The sequence below is a fragment of the Heterodontus francisci genome, chromosome 1 (genome assembly GCF_036365525.1).
Source record: "Heterodontus francisci isolate sHetFra1 chromosome 1, sHetFra1.hap1, whole genome shotgun sequence".
NCBI classification, from domain to species: domain Eukaryota; kingdom Metazoa; phylum Chordata; class Chondrichthyes; order Heterodontiformes; family Heterodontidae; genus Heterodontus; species Heterodontus francisci.
The window spans coordinates 6,331,060-6,347,442 of record NC_090371.1 but is presented as its reverse complement, the minus strand read 5'-3'; the positions used below and the strand labels follow the sequence as shown (position 1 = coordinate 6,347,442).

The 16,383-nt window shown below is 51.3% G+C and overlaps 1 protein-coding gene and 1 long non-coding RNA gene across 6 annotated transcripts in view; one reads left to right on the top strand and one right to left on the bottom strand.

Annotated features, from left to right (window-relative positions):
• LOC137367113 (disintegrin and metalloproteinase domain-containing protein 12-like) overlaps nucleotides 1-16,383 on the top strand; it is a 544,479-nt gene that overhangs the window by 71,878 nt on the left and 456,218 nt on the right. The gene's annotated exons all lie outside the window — the stretch shown is intronic.
• Nucleotides 7,287-16,383, bottom strand: part of LOC137367144 (uncharacterized) — a 38,300-nt gene continuing 29,203 nt past the window's right edge. The window contains exon 4 of the long non-coding RNA XR_010973685.1: nucleotides 7,287-7,403. This is a non-coding gene — a long non-coding RNA (uncharacterized lncRNA). The remainder of the gene's footprint in view (nucleotides 7,404-16,383) is intronic.

The following is a 16,383-nucleotide window of genomic DNA, read 5'->3' as shown; positions in this document are numbered from 1 at the left end:
TGGAGGATCCGTCGTCGGCCAGCAGCTCGATGAGCTGCTTACGGACCCCCCGCCATTTTTCCAGCGAGTAGAAGAAGGGTGATACGCGGTCCAAATCTTCCAGGATCTGGATCCGCGACCTCACGTACGCGCCTCGGGACCCTATGAGCTGCAGGTCCCTCAGCGCGCCCTTCTTCTCTTTGTACGCCTGCCACAGGGCCGGGTCCACGACGGCATGACCGAGGCGGGACTCCAAGTCGAGCACCTCCCTCTCAAGGCGCCCGATCTCGGCTTCCCGCCTCTTGGTCGACCCCTTCGCGTACTCCTGACAGAAGACGCGGATGTGAGTCTTGCCCACATCCGACCATAACCTCAAGGAGGGGAAGCCCCCCTGCTTCCTTCTCCAGTCGGCCCAGAATCAACAGAACGAGTCCCGAAATCGCTCGTCCTCCAGCAGCCGGTTGTTGAAGTGCCAGTACGCGGACCCCGCCCGCGTGTGTAGCGGAGTGAACTCCGCCCACACCAGGTGGTGGTCCGAGCACGGCACCAGCCGCATGGAGGCCGCCGAGACGCGGGAGACGTACGCCTGCGAAATGTAGAGGCGGTCGATTCGCGACCCCCCTCCTCCAGACCTCCACGTGAAGGCGCTGGAGTCGGGATGGAGATTCCGCCAGACGTCCACCAAGTTAAGGGAGCTGATCAGTCCCCTCTACTTCTCCACCGACGCTTGGCCGCGCTGGGGACCGGAGCGATCCCCCACCTCGAGGGTGCAGTTAAAATCCCCCTCGAGGATGATGCACTCGCCGCTATCGATGGAGCTCAAGAGAGCGGACACTTCTTCAAAGAAGCGCGCTTGCAACGCGCCGGGCCTGGGCGCGTACACGTTCACAAAGTGGAGCGGCACGCTACCCAGGCGAACGGCGAGGTGCAGCAAGCTGCCCGGCACTAGCTCCTTGACCCCCAAGATCTCCGGCTGAAAGGTCGGGGCCAACAAGATAACCACACCACAAATAGGGGTGAGGTGACTCATGTAGACCCCACCCTGCCACTCCAGGAGCCAAGTGGCTTCGTCTCCCGGAACAGTGTGGGTTTCCTGCAGAAAGCTCACCGCGTATCTCCCTTCCCTAAGGACTGAGAGATTGTGAAATCTGCGGTGAGACCCCCTGCTGCTGTTGATGTTGAGGCTGGCTATGGTTATCTTCATGTCAAAGGTACTTAAAACCCGTCACCAACAGCTCACTGTGAGGAGGGAGTGGAAGTGCACCTGGCCTTCCACTCCCCCAGCAACCCATTGAGGAACACACTAAAACGGCGCCTCTCAACCAGTTTCACGTCCGCGCGCTTGCCTGTTATCTTCAGGGCGGCACGGACGGACTGGATGATCAGCGCCAGATTCGACCAGCGGTTGAGGGCCAGCTGAACTTTATTGCGGCAGCCCCTGCAAACCGCGAGGAAATCCCGGAGTTCCGCCGTGGGGATGAGAGGAGATTCGGTGGGAGGCACGAGGGACTCCACCACCTCACTGGCGATGGAATCAAGATCATCCTCCGTGCCCCGCACCGAATCCCCATCCTCCTCCGGGTCGTCACCGCCAGCGGCCGACACATCTACCACACACTGTGGGGCGGACGTCCCGGCTGCGCCAGCTGGTCCCGCCTCCGTCGCGATCCCACCCCCAGGATCGATGGCGGAGGAGTCCTCTCTGGGTTCTATTGTGAAACTGGAGCCTGTAGGCACCAGCGGTTCAGGACCCCCCTCCACCACCGTCCCCAGGGCAATGAGTGGTCCAGGGGAGACAGAAGTTCCCGACTCCGGGAAACCAGCTGGAGCCGAGACTGGAGGCGGAGGGTGGAGGCTATCTCCCGCTCCGCCAGCACCCACAGGCCCAGCAGATGGGGCAGCATTCTCAGTTATAACCGGGTCGGGTGTCTCCTGGTTGGTGGTGGACTCCGGCTGGGAGGCCCGACCCTCTGGGGCCTCGCCCTCCCCTTCATTCAGGACACCCGACCCAGTAGCAGTGGCAGAATGGGCGGCTTCCCCAGGCTCCCCCACCACAAGCAGGGCCCCACTTACTCCTTCAGGAGGGGCCTCATGTACCGGGGCCATCCCCTCCCCTCCATCCTGAGGAATAGGGAGCACCTGCCCGGACTTTGCAGCCTTGGTGGTGGCGGCAGGGGAAACCTGGGGACCCGAAACAGGAGACAGTTCCCCTCCAACAGATGGGCCCTGCGCCTCAGGGCCCCTTGTTACCTCTGTGGAGGGGTGCCTTCTCCTCTTTTTCCCAGTTGTGTGCGGAGGCTCAGAGACCTCCATATCATCAGAGGCCTCCACCTCCACACTCTCCTTTTTTTTATTCACCCTGGGCCTGAGCCCAGCCCTGGGGCAAGTTGACTTCCCGAGATCGGGCCTTGGGCTGAGCTCAGGCTCGGGTAGTGTCACGATATCCAGGGGACGCGCCTCTCGATGTTTATTTCTCCTCCGCGCCTTCCTTCCACTTGGACGGTCACCCCCCTCCCTGCCGGAGGCCGTGAAAACCACAGCCTCCGGTACCGACTGAATGGTATCTGGTGGTGGTGTAGTGGGGGTGGGAGGAGGTGCAGCATCGCCACCCTGGGCCGCTGAGTTGGAGTTGGCAGCCGGGAGGTTGGGGCAGTTCTTACGAACATGCCCCACCCCCTTACAGACATGGCACCGCACCCCGTCCAAGGTCCAGAAGACGCGGTAGGCCGTCCCCTGGAATTCTACATTGAAGTGGCCCTCTGTCACCTCCTCCCGCGCCAGCTGCATGAATAACTGGCGGCGGAAGGAGTACACGTGTCGGAGGCTGTTCTCCCAAAGACCGAGCGGGACTGGGGTGAGCCCCGTCTTTACCTCCCCCAGATGGTGCAGGTGGGGAAGGAGGAGCTCACCAGGGATGAAGGGTGGGACATTGGATAAAATGAGCCTTTGCGCAGTGGCCTCCAGGGGGTCCACTGGCAGAAAGGTCCCGCCCACGGTGAGCCCCTTGCTCAGAGCCAGGGACACCGCCCGCTCGGTCTTCAGGAAAAACACTGCCGTCCCGTACATTTTAGAGGCTGCAACAATGGCCGAAGGGCCGACAACCTCGGCCATTGCTTTCACGCATGCCTCTATAGTCATGTTCGGGTGGACGTAGCTCTTGACCCCATGCTTCGATGTTAATAAAGCAAACGGTGACGGGGCAACAGGTGCAGCTGCAGCAGCCGCAGCAGCATATGAACGGGAAGGCCCCGCCACCGGCGAAGAGGGGCTTGCCATGGGGTCTAAGAGCTACGTCCACCCCCAAGAAACAAACAAATTTACACAATTTTTAAAAAAAGCAAACTTTAAACAAGGTGGAGTGGGAGTAGAGGAGGATGGCGTAGGATGGTAAAGGAAAAGGGGAGGATAGGTGATTGAGGCGACTGAGTGGAGGAAGGGAGAGAAAGGCTGAAAAGGATGTTTGTTCCAACTGCCAGTTGGAGCACCTTTATCACAATTAGTCCAAACTTGTTTGTTGTCTTCCAGTTGGGGGAGGCTTCTTCGCCCGGGACGGCTGGAGCCGCCCGGTACTCTCCTCTTCTGATTTTAACAAGACAGTCTTCACCCGGGCAACTCCAGCTGTCCCGAGCAGGCAGTTGGGGTGGGGAGGGAGCTCCCTGTGTGCAAACACCAATACAAACACAGGGGCCCCTACTGGATTTGGCTGCCCCACCCCTGAGTCTTCAGGCCTCTTCTCCCTCCCCCAAACAGTTTAAACTTAATAGTCTTTCAGGTGCCCTGACACCCACCTCTCCAGAAAAATTGCAGCCTTCCTTGATGGTTTCCCTCCACTCTGTATTCACCTTTCTCCAGTCTCTCTCTCCAGTTGCTGCAGTTTCCAGTCTCCACTCTGTATTCACCTTTCTCCAGTCTCTCTCTCCAGTTGCTGCAGTTTCCAGCCTCCACTCTGTATTCACCTTTCTCCAGTCTCTCTCTCCAGTTGCTGCAGTTTCCAGCCTCCACTCTGCAGTTGCTGCAGCACAGGTGCAGCCGCTCCCCCTGATTGCTGGCAGGAAATGCTCCAAATTGCCCAGCCAATCCCAGTGCTGTACCTGTCCTGGGAGTGTTTGTTGGGGACAGTGTAGAGGGAGCTTTACTCTGTATCTAACCCCTGTGCTGTACCTGTCCTGGGAGTGTTTGATGGGACAGTGTAGAGGGAGCTTTACACTGTATCTAACCCCCGTACTGTACCTGTGCTGGGAGTGTTTGATGGGACAGTGCAGAGGGAGCTTTACACTGTATCTAACCCCCGTGCTGTACCTGTCCTGGGAGTGTTTGATGGGACAGTGTAGAGGGAGCTTTACTCTGTATCTAACCCCCGTGCTGTACCTGTCCTGGGAGTGTTTGATGGGGACAGTATACAGGGAGATTTACTCTCTATCTAACCTGTACTGTAGTTTCATAGTCACTATTACTGATAGTAGCTTTTTATTCCAGATTTATTTTATTTCCTCAGCTGTCTTAGTGGGATTTGAACTCATGCTTCTGGATCATTAGCTCAGGCCTCTGGGTTACTGCTCCAATAACATAATCACAATGATTTAGTGCGATACCTAGCATTTTGTTGCTTGCACAAGTAGTCAATGTCTGCTTGTACACTTGTAACCGTGTGGAGTATTCTGGATAGATATCCATCTGTCTCTTCATCTCTCTTTCTCTCTCTCTATCTCCCTGTGTTCCCCCTCTCTTTCTCTATGCCCCTCTCTCTCTCTGTGTCCCCCCCCCCCCCCCCCACCCCACCGTCTCCCTGTCCCTCTGTCTCCCTTTCTCTCTGTGATCGCTCTCTCTCTGTCTCCCCCTCTCTCTCTGTTGGTTCCTCCCTCTCTCTCTGTTTCCGCCCTCTCTCTGTTCCCACCCTCCATGTTCCCCTCTTTCTTTCTCGCCTCTCTCTGTTACCTCCTCTCTTTCTGTCCCCCTCTCTTTCTCCATCCCCTCCGTCTCTCTGTCCCTCCGTCCCCCCACCCCACTCTTTTTGTTTCCTCACTTTCTCTCTCTCTCTCACAGTTACAGGGAGAGGGAGCGCTCAGCACAATAGCTTCATGATTGGTCAGTTTGTTTAAAAACATTGTGCTCTCGGTTTCACAGCTGACAGCTGCTGAAACAAGAATTCGTTTCCCAACTTCGGACACATTCACGGTTTTCTGGTGGGCTTTTAAAATAAGTGAGAAAACCCCAAAACTTACCAAAGTTGGGAATCTTGTTCCTCCTTCACAGCTGTCAGCTGTGAAACCACGAGCACAATGCTTTTTAAAAAGCAAGTTTGCAAGAAGAAGACAAAGAGAAATTTCCCATCTCCAGATACAGAGCCCCGGGGAGGATGAGGAACGGCCCTGGGTACAGTTTACATCTGTAGTCTGGATGGAAACCTTTGGTGGGCCGGATCCTGGCCCACGGACTCTATGTTGGACAACCCTGGTGTAGAGGCTGCTTTATTCTATATCTAACCTGTGCTGTACCTGCCCTACGAGTGTATGATGGGCAGTGTATCAGAGAAAGATAGGAACACAGGGACAAGAGGAGGCCATTCAGCCCCTTGATCCTGTTCTACCATTCAGTGAGATCAGGACTGATCTGTGACACAGCTCCAGGTACCCGCCTTTGCCCCATATCCCTTAACAAATGTTTATCAATCTCAGTTTTAAATTTACAATTCATCTCACATCAATTGCCGTTGCAGAAAAGAGTTCCAAATTTCTCCCACCCTTTGGCAGGGAAACATGTGGAAATGGCAGGGCTCCCAGTGCTGGGCGGAAAAGGCAGGGTTTACCCCGTCTTGGCCTTTTTGCGTTCCCACCCCAGCAGCGCGATTCCCTGTTGCTCCAGAGGTGAGGTTTCCAGTGCTCCCATCCCTTTAAAGAGAGGGATCCCGTCCCCCAAGTGCTGCTGGCCAATCACGGGGCTGGTAGCTCAGGAGCAGTGCCCACTGCAGAGGCCTTGGACCTAGGCCCAGCGCTAGAACCCCAGACCTCAGGTAAGTGAGGCGGGGTCGCTGGGGCCAGTCTGGAAAGCTCCGTCGAGGGTGGGGTGAGGAGGGTGGTTGTGAAATCCATGGAGAGAGGGGTTCATGGAGGTGGAGGTTTTGCCAGTTGAGGTCCTCTGTGGGGCCACAGATTGCCGTCGAAGGAGAGACTACCCACCACCAACCCCCCCCCCCCCCCGCACCCCCAAGGCCACAGGGAACTTACCTCAATTTGCAAAGCACCCTCCTGCCTGGGGGAAGCATTTCTTTTTTATTCATTCATGGGATGTGGGCGTCACTGGCCAGGCCAGCATTTATTGCCCATCCCTATTTGCCCTTGAGAAGGTGGTGGTGAGCTGCCTTCTTGAACCGCTGCAGTCCATGTGGGGTAGGTACACCTACAGTGCTGTTAGGAAGGGAGTTCCAGGATTTTGACCCAGCGATAGTGAAGGAACGGCGATATAGTTCTAAGTCAGGATGGTGTGTGACTTGGAGGGGAACTTGCAGGTGGTGGTGTTCCCATGCATTTGCTGCCCTTGTCCTTCTAGTTGGTAGAGGTCATGGGTTTGGAAGGTGCTATTGAAAGTGTTTTGCTGAGTTGCTGCAGTGCATCTTGTAGATGGTACACACTGCTGCTACTGTGCATTGGTGGTGGAGGGAGTGAATGTTTGTGGATGGATCATCAATCAAGCGGGCTGCTTTGTCCTGGATGGTGTCGAGCTTCTTGAGTGTTGTTCGAGCTGCACCCATCCAGGCAAGTGGAGAGTATTCCATCACACTCCTGACGTGCCTTGTAGATGGTGGACAGGCTTTGGGGAGACAGAAGGTGAGTTACTCACTGCAGAATTCCAAGACCCTGACCTGCTCTTGTAGCCACAGCATTTATATGGCTACTTCTGTTCAATTTCTGGTCAATGGTAGCCCCTAGGATGTTGATAGTGGGGGATTCAGCGATGGTAATGTCATTGAATGTCAAGGGGAGATGGTTCGATTCTCTTTTGTTGGAGCTGGTGTTACGACTGACCGCTCCAGTCAAAGCCCTCAATCAAAATATACGATTCTGATTGTGGTGGGAGAAACGCACTGTTAATTCAATCCCGTCCCTCCACAGATTGCCGAACATATCATTTTAAACTTTCCAAATTAAAGAAAGACCCAGACAAATTGTACCATCTATTAACCCCCGAATGAGGCGAACCAAACCACATCTCTTTAAATCAACAATTTAACTGTTTAATTAAAAAAACTAAATTCTTAAACACTATGGAGATATAATCAACATTTAAAATAGAAAAAAAATTATAGTCCTTGCAAATTTACAGTCCAATGTTGCTTGAAGTCCTCACAGCCGTCCAATGGGGAAAAAAGGTTCTTCCACAGTAGAACAGTCCGTAGTCTAATTCCAGCGTAAGTGATGCTTTCCTTCCTTCAGTGAATTTCAACAATTAACAACTTGCAAACACTTCTTAAATTAATCAATTTGGCTTTAGAATTTTTGAGGGATATAAGATTGTCATAGTCTAACTTCCCTTCCTTCAGTTTAAATTACCAGAGATCTCTATTTTGGCTTGACTTTTCTCTTTAGAATTTTGAGAGATAATAATAATTAAACAGACTAAAATCTCTTCCTTCAGTTTAAATGGCTGAGAGCTCTTATTTCAGGTGCTAACACCAGATGTCTGTCTGTGTTCTCTTAGAACAGACTGTCTTCAACGAAAAAGCCCGTTCAAAATTGAACTGCAACAAATGTATCGCGTGATGCTCAGTCCAAGTGGCTGTGTCCATGGTAATGACAATGCACCCTTTGAATTGCAGTCTCCAAATGGTTGTATGCAATGGCAACCAAAAATGCATTTTCTCTAACACCTGAGGTTTGCTGGTTCTTAAAGCAGTACTGATCCTTTGCAAGCCTTAAAGGCAAACCGCATATTCACTGGACAAAAAAAAAATACAGGACCATGACAATGGTCGTTGCCTGGCATTTGTGTGGCGTGAATGTTACTTGCCACTTATCAGCCCAAGTCTGGATGTTGTCCAGGTCTTGCTGCATATGGACTTGGGTTGCTTCAGTATCTGAAGAGTCACGAATTGTGCTGAACATTGTGCAATCATTAGCTAACATCCCCACTTCTGACCTGATGATTGAAGGAAGGTCATTGATGAAGCAACAGCAGATGGTTGGGCCTCGGGCACTACCCTGAGGAACTCCTGCAGTGATGTCCTGGAGCTCAGATGATTGACCTCCAGCAACCACAACCATCTTCCTTTGTGCTAGGTATGACTCTAATTCGCGGAGAGTTTTCCCCCGAATCCCATTGACTCCAGTTTTGCTAGGGCCTCATGATGCCACACTCTGTCAAATGCTGCCTCGATGTCAAGGGCAGTCACTCTCACCTCACCTCTTGAGTTTCTCTCTTTTGTCCATGTTTGGACCAAGGCTGTAATGAGGTCAGGAGCTGAGTGGTCACTGAGCATCACTGAGCAGGTTATTGCTAAGCAAGTGTTGCTTGATAACACTGTCAACGCCACCTTCCATCACTTTACTGATGTTTGAGAGCAGGCTGATGGGGCAATAATTGGCCGGGTTGGATTTGTCCTGCTTTTTGTGGATAGGACATACCTGGGTAATTTTCCACATTGCCGGGTCGATGCCAGTGTTGTAGCTATACTGGAACAACTTGGCTTGGGGTGCGGCAAGTTCTACAGCACAAATTTTCAGTACTATTGCCGGAATATTGTCAGGGCCCATAGCCTTTGCAGTATCGTCTCCCACGTCAATCCCTCCAAGTTGAATCTGTGCCTGTAATTCATTCAGTTTGTTCCTAATACTTTGTGTGTTCGTATAAAGTTTTCTTATTTGGACCACACACCCGAACCTGTCCATCTGCTCTCGTGCTTTACTTATACATTGGGTATTTCTCTCTCCTGGTTTCATCATAGAAAGTTTAAGGCACAGAAAGAGGCCACTTGGCCCATCGTGTCTGTGCCGGCTGAAAAACGATCCACCCATTCTAATCCTACCTTCCAGCATTTTGTCCGTAGCCCTGCAGCTTACGGCACTTGAATGAGTTGAGGGTTTCGGCCTCAACTACTGTTTCAGGTAGTGAGTTCCAGACCCCCACCACCCTCTGGGTGAAAGAGTTTTTCTTCAACTCCCCTCTAATTTTTCTACCAATCACTTTAGATCTCTGCCGTATTAATTACTTTACATCTTTTAGTTTTCCCTTGTGCCAAAATCACAATTTCCAATTGTTGCTCGACTCCCTTCCCTTTAGTTTGTTTTCAAACTATTATTTATATTTCCTTTTCTACCTGAGCTCCTCCCCTCCATTTACTAATTCAAAGGCTTTGTGACCAACCCTATTTATCCTTTCAGCAAGGACCCTGATCCCAGCCCGGTTCCCAACAGTACAGTTCCTTCCTATCCCAGTACTGGTGCCAGTGTTCCAGGAAATAGAACCCTTCTTTCCCACACCACTCCTTCAGTCATGTGTTCACATCCCTAATCTGGTTATTGCTGTACCAATTTGCATGTGGCTCAGATAATAATGTCGAATTATAAGCCTTGATGTCTTGATCTTCAGTTTAGCTCCTAGTTTCTGGTACTCTCCAAACAGGAGCTCTTGCCTAGATTTCCTTATGCTGTTGGTCCGAACATGAATGATGACAATTGGATCCTCCTCTCCCCTCTCCAAATTGTTCTCCAGCTCTGAAGAGAAGTTTTTAATCCTGGTATGGGGCGAGCAACACAACCTTCCAAGCTCTGGGTTGTGGCTGTAGAGAATGGTACCTATCCTCCTGACGAGAGAATAGTACCCTTTGTTTAAGAAGGGTAGCAAGGATAATCCAGGAAATTATAGGCCGGTGAGCCTGACATCAGTGGTAGGGAAATTATTAGAGAGGATTCTTCAGGACAGGATTTACTCCCATTTGGAAACAAACAAACTTATTAGCGAGAGGCAGCATGGTTTTGTGAAGGGGAGGTCGTGTCTCACTAATTTGATCGAGTTCTTTGAGGAAGTGACAAAGATGATTGATGAAGGAAGGGCAGTGGATGTTATCTATATGGACTTCAGTAAAGCCTTTGACAAGGTCCCTCATGGCAGACTGATACAAAAGGTGAAGTCACAAGGGATCAGAGGTGAGCTGGCAAGGTGGATACAGAACTGGCTCTGTCATAGAAGACAGAGGGTAGCAGTGGAAGGGTGCTTTTCTGAATGGAGGGATGTGACTAGTGATGTTCCGCAGGGATCAGTGCTGGAACCTTTGCTGTTTGTAGTATATATAAATGATTTGGAGGAAAATGTAGCTGGACTGATTGGTAAGTTTGCGGATGACATAAAGGTTGGTGGAGGTGCGGATAGTGATGAGGATTGTCAGAGGATACAGCAGGATATAGATCGGTTGGAGACTTGGGCGGAGAAATGGCAGATGGAGTTTAATTTGGACAAATGTGAGGTAATGCATTTTGGAAGGTCTAATGCAGGTGGGAAGTATACAGTAAATGGCAGAATCCTTAAGAGTATTGACAGGCAGAGAGATCTGGGCGTACAGGTCCACAGGTCACTGAAAGTAGCAACGCAGGTGGATAAGGTAGTCAAGAAGGCATACGGCATGCTTGCCTTCATCGGTCGGGGCATAGAGTATAAAAATTGGCAAGTCATGTTGCAGCTGTACAGAACCTTAGTTAGGCCACACTTAGAATATTGCGTGCAATTCTGGTCGCCACACTACCAGAAGGACGTGGAGGCTTTGGCGAGGGTACAGAGGAGGTTTACCAGGATGTTGCCTGGTCTGGAGGGCATTAGCTATGAGGAGAGGTTGGATAAACTCGGATTGTTTTCACTGGAACGACGGAGGTGGAGGGGTGACATGATAGAGGTTTACAAAGTTATGAGCGGCATGGACAGAGTGGATAGTCAGAAGCTTTTTCCCAGGGTGGAAGAGCCAGTTACTAAGGGACATAGGTTTAAGGTGCGAGGGGCTAAGTTTAGAGGGGTTGTGCGAGGCAAGTTCTTTACACAGAGGGTGGTGAGTGCCTGGAACTTGCTGCCAGGGGAGGTGGTGGAAGCAGATACGATAGCGACGTTTAAGAGACATCTTGACAAATACATGAATAGGAAGGGAATAGAGGGATATGGGCCCCGGAAGTGCAGAAGGTTTTAGTTTAGGCAGGCATCAAGATCGGCGCAGTCTTGGAGGGCCGAATGGCCTGTTCCTGTGCTGTACTGTTCTTTGTTCTTTCTTCTATACAGTCACGCACCACTATCACATTACTTTTCACTCCACAACTTGAAAGGCCTCCTGTACCATGGTGCCATGGTCAGTTTGCTCATCCACCTTGCAGACTTTTCCCCCATCCACGCAGGCAGCAAGAACCTCGTATCTGTTGGATAAGGGTGGGGCCGAAGTTCCTCGAGCACTGCCTCTGGGTTCCCCTTACCTGCGTGACTCACAGTCACACCCTCCTCTACTTGTTCACTAATGAGACCTGCACCACTACCTACATACATATAAACATACAAATTAGGAGCAGGAGTAGGCCATTCAACCCCTTGAACCTGCTCTGTCATTTGATAAGATCATGGCTGATCTGATTTTAGATTTTTAGATTTAGAGATACAGCACTGAAACAGGCCCTTTGGCCCACCGAGTCTGTGCCGACCATTAACCACCCATTTATACTAATCCTACACTAATCCCATATTCCTACCACATCCTCACCTGTCCCTATATTCCCCTACCACCTACCTACACTAGGGGCAATTTATAATGGCCAATTTACCTATCAACCTGCAAGTCTTTTGGCTGTGGGAGGAAACCGGAGCACCCGGAGAAAACCCACGCAGTCACAGGGAGAACTTGCAAACTCTGCACAGGCAGTACCCAGAATTGAACCCGGGTCGCTGGAGCTGTGAGGCTGCGGTGCTAACCACTGCGCCACTGTGCCGCCCTGATTGTGGCCTCAACTCTACTTTTCTGACTGTCCATGATAACCTTTGACTCCCTTGTCAATCCAGAATCTATCTCACTCAGCCTTAAAACTAATCAATGACCCAGCCTCCACTACTTTCTGGGGAAGAGAATTCCACACTCTAAAAACCCTCAGAGAAAGAAAAATTCTCCTCATCTCTGTCTTCGATGTGAGATTCCCGATTTTTAAACTGTTCTAGTCTCTCTGCTGAGGGGAAACATCCTTTCAATATCCACCCTGTCAAGTCCCCTCAGGGTCTTCCATGTTTGTATAAGATTCTTCTAAACTCGAAAGGAAACAGGTCCAACCTGTCCAACCTCTCCTCATAAGATAACCCCTTTATTCTGGCAATCAGTCGAGTGAACGTTCTCAAAACTGCTTCCAATGCAATTATATCCTTTCTTAAGTAAGGAGACCAAAACTATATACAATACTTGAAATGTGTTCTCATCAAGGCCCTGTACAACTGTAGCTAAACTTCCCTACCTTTATACTCAATTCCCCTTGCCAAAACACCAACATTTCATTTGCCTTCTGAATCGCTTGTTGTATCTACACACTAACTTCTTGTGAATCATGTACCAGGACACCCAGATCTCTCAGTAACGCAGAGCTCTGCATCCTCTTTCCATTTAAATAAAATACTGCTTTTTTATTCTTCCTGTCAAAGTGGACAAGTTCACATTTTTTCACATTCTATTTCATCTGCCAAATTTTTGCCCACTCACTGAACCTATCTGTATCCCTTTGCCGACTCCGTGGGTAACATTTTATGCTCTCCCGGTGAATTTGGAGGTGGGCAGAGGATAGCATTGGGTGGGATAGTGACGGAGGGGTGGGGGTGGGAAACCCCAACTCTGCCAAAATTTAGTCCGCAGTGGAAAAGCCTGTGAACGGCTTTCCCACACGGCCGCCAATTGTGGCTCTTAACTGGCCAATTAACCCCCAATTAAGGGCCTCTTCCCACTGCGGCTGCAATTATCCATACGGTGGGCTGTTGCTGCACGGGAAGCACGGCACGGACAACTGTGTGGGCTGCTTCCCGGGCCCGGGTGGGTTGTGGGGGTGGGGGTCCCTCATTCAAAGGCACAGTTCCTGAACTGGGGACCCAGCATCGGGAAGGGGAGGGGGGAGTACCTGCTGAGGGCCTTTGCTGCTGAACTCCCTCCCCACAATGAGACCCCTCCCGCTCTGATCTACCTTGAGCCTGGTACCAGTGCCCCTCCTTGGTGTCCCCCCCATCACTGCAGCTGCCGGTCTCTGATTGGCTGGTAGCACTACAGGGACGGGATTTCTGGCAACAGGGTCCTAAATCCTATGGAAGACCCGCCTCTGCCTATTTAAGTGCCTGATTGGCACGTGATTCGCCAAGTCTTCTGCAGAAGAGGCGATGAATGGATTTCAGCGCTGGTTTCCCCTGACATGGAGATCCCCACCGCCAGTATAAAATTCCACGCCTTTGGATCCCTTCACAACTTTCTCTCTGACCTAGCTTTGTGTCATCAGCAAGGCAGGCAGACATTGTGTTCCTTCATCCAAGTCATTGATATTGTAAATAGTTGAGGTCTCAGCACTGATCCCTGTGACACGCCACTAGTTACGGCTTGCCAACCTGAAAATGACCCATTTATCCTTACTCTCTGTTTTCTGTTAGCAAACAATCCTCTATCCATGCTACTAAGTGAGGTGAGAGTGACTGCCCTTGACATCAAGGCAGCATTTGACCGAGTATGGCATCAAGGAGCCCTAGCAAAACTGAGGTCAATGGGAATCAGGGGGAAAACTCTCCGCTGGTTGGAGACATACCTAGCGCAAAGGAAAATGGTTGTGGTTGCAGGTCAATCATCTGAGCTCCAGGACATCACTGTAGGCGTTCCTCAGTGTAGTGTCCTAGGCCCAACCATCTTCAGCTGCTTCATCAATGACCTTCCTTCAATCATAAGGTCAGAAGTGGGGATGTTCGCTGATGATTGCACAATGTTCAGCACCATTCGTGACTCCTCAGATACTGAAACAGTCTGTGTAGATATACAGCAAGATCTGGACAATATCCAGGCTTGGGCTGATAGGTTGCAAGTAACATTCTCGCCACACAAGTGCCAGGCAATGACCATCTCCGCCAGTAGCTCTGAGACCCAGCAGCACAACTGGGAGCAGTGCCACAGCTGGGACTGCACCCAGCCAACAGAATGAAGCTGAGTGACAGTCCTGGAAAGTGGTAAGTGTTTGGGGCCTCACCGGGGGCAATCAGACGCGTCCTGGTAAGGCAATGGATGTCAGTTAGAGGGGTGGGGGGCATGTTGTACGTTGCAAGCTGTTGGGGCTTTGGGGGGGGAGACCCTCCAGGGGGCACAGGGTGTCCGAACAGGAGGGCAAACCACCCCAGCCTGCCAGAAGGCTGCCGACTTTTATCAGGTGGATTTTCTGAGGGCACAGCTGCCCGCCAGCCAGACGGAGAAAGCCCTGCGGCAGTGGGTGGAGACCCTTCAGTGGCCGTTAGTTAAAGCCGACAGCCACCCACTCCATTTTACACCCCCGCAATGTCCCCCACTCCCCCGTTCCATTGGGGGCCGTAAACTTTCAGCCAGAATATCGAGACATGTCAAATAATAATTTAATGAGAATTCTGAAAACTTGAAAGTTACAATTTCATAGAATTATCCTGAAATGTATCCACTTAGATCTGATTAATTGCTTAAACATTTAGTAAAAAAATGTTATACAATATAGTGTATAAATTATGCAAAATTAGTGCTGAAGTATTTAATCAAACTGCCTGATTACAAACTTATGACTGAGCTATTTATCATTTAGATTAAAGTTATAGCTTTCACTCTGCTCTCAGCCTCGCCCTTTTCACTACTCCACTTCACTCCACTCTCAGCCTCGCCCTTTTCACTACTTCACTCCACTCCGCTCTCAGCCTCGCCCTTTTCACTACTCCACTCCACTTCACTCCACTCCACTCTCAGCCTCGCCCTTTTCACTACTCCACTCCACTTCACTCCACTCCACTCTCAGCCTCGCCCTTTTCACTACTTCACTCCACTCCGCTCTCAGCCTCGCCCTTTTCACTACTCCACTCCACTTCACTCCACTCCACTCTCAGCCTCGCCCTTTTCACTACTCCACTTCACTCCACTCCACTCTCAGCCTCGCCCTTTTCACTACTTCACTCCACTCCGCTCTCAGCCTCGCCCTTTTCACTACTCCACTCCACTTCACTCCACTCCACTCTCAGCCTCGCCCTTTTCACTACTCCACTCCACTTCACTCCACTCCACTCTCAGCCTCGCCCTTTTCACTACTTCACTCCACTCCGCTCTCAGCCTCACCCTTTTCACTACTCCACTCCACTTCACTCCACTCCACTCTCAGCCTCGCCCTTTTCACTACTCCACTCCACTCCGCTCTCAGCCTCGCCCTTTTCACTACTCCACTCCACTCCGCTCTCAGCCTCGCCCTTTTCACTACTCCACTCCACTTCACTCCACTCCGCTCTCAGCCTCGCCCTTTTCACTACTCCACTCCACTCCGCTCTCAGCCTCGCCCTTTTCACTACTCCACTCCACTCCACTCCGCTCTCAGCCTCGCCCTTTTCACTACTCCACTCCACTTCACTCCACTCCACTCTCAGCCTCGCCCTTTTCACTACTCCACTCCACTCCACTATCAGCCTCGCCCTTTTCACTACTCCACTCCACTCCACTCCGCTCTCAGCCTCGCCCTTTTCACTACTTCACTCCACTCCACTCCGCTCTCAGCCTCACCCTTTTCACTACTCCACTCCACTCCACTCTCAGCCTCGCCCTTTTCACTACTCCACTCCACTCCACTCTCAGCCTCGCCCTTTTCACTACTCCACTCCACTCCACTCCGCTCTCAGCCTCGCCCTTTTCACTACTTCACTCCACTCCACTCTCGGCCTCACCCTTTTCACTACTACACTCCACTCCGCTCTCAGCCTCACCCTTTTCACTACTCCACTCCACTCCACTCTCAGCCTCGCCCTTTTCACTACTCCACTCCACTCCACTCCGCTCTCAGCCTCGCCCTTTTCACTACTTCACTCCACTCCACTCCGCTCTCAGCCTCACCCTTTTCACTACTCCACTCCACTCCACTCTCAGCCTCACCCTTTTCACTACTTCACTCCACTCCACTCCACTCTCAGCCTCACCCTTTTCACTACTTCACTCCACTCCACTCCACTCTCAGCCTCACCCTTTTCACTACTCCACTCCACTCCACTCTCAGCCTCACCCTCTACTCTACTCCACTCCACTCCACTCTCATCCTCACCCTTTTTACTACTCCACTCCACTCCACTCTCAACCTCACCCTTTTCACTACTCCACTCCACTCCACTCTCAACCTCACCCTTTTCACTACTCCACTCCACTCCACTCCACTCTCATCCTCACCCTTTTTA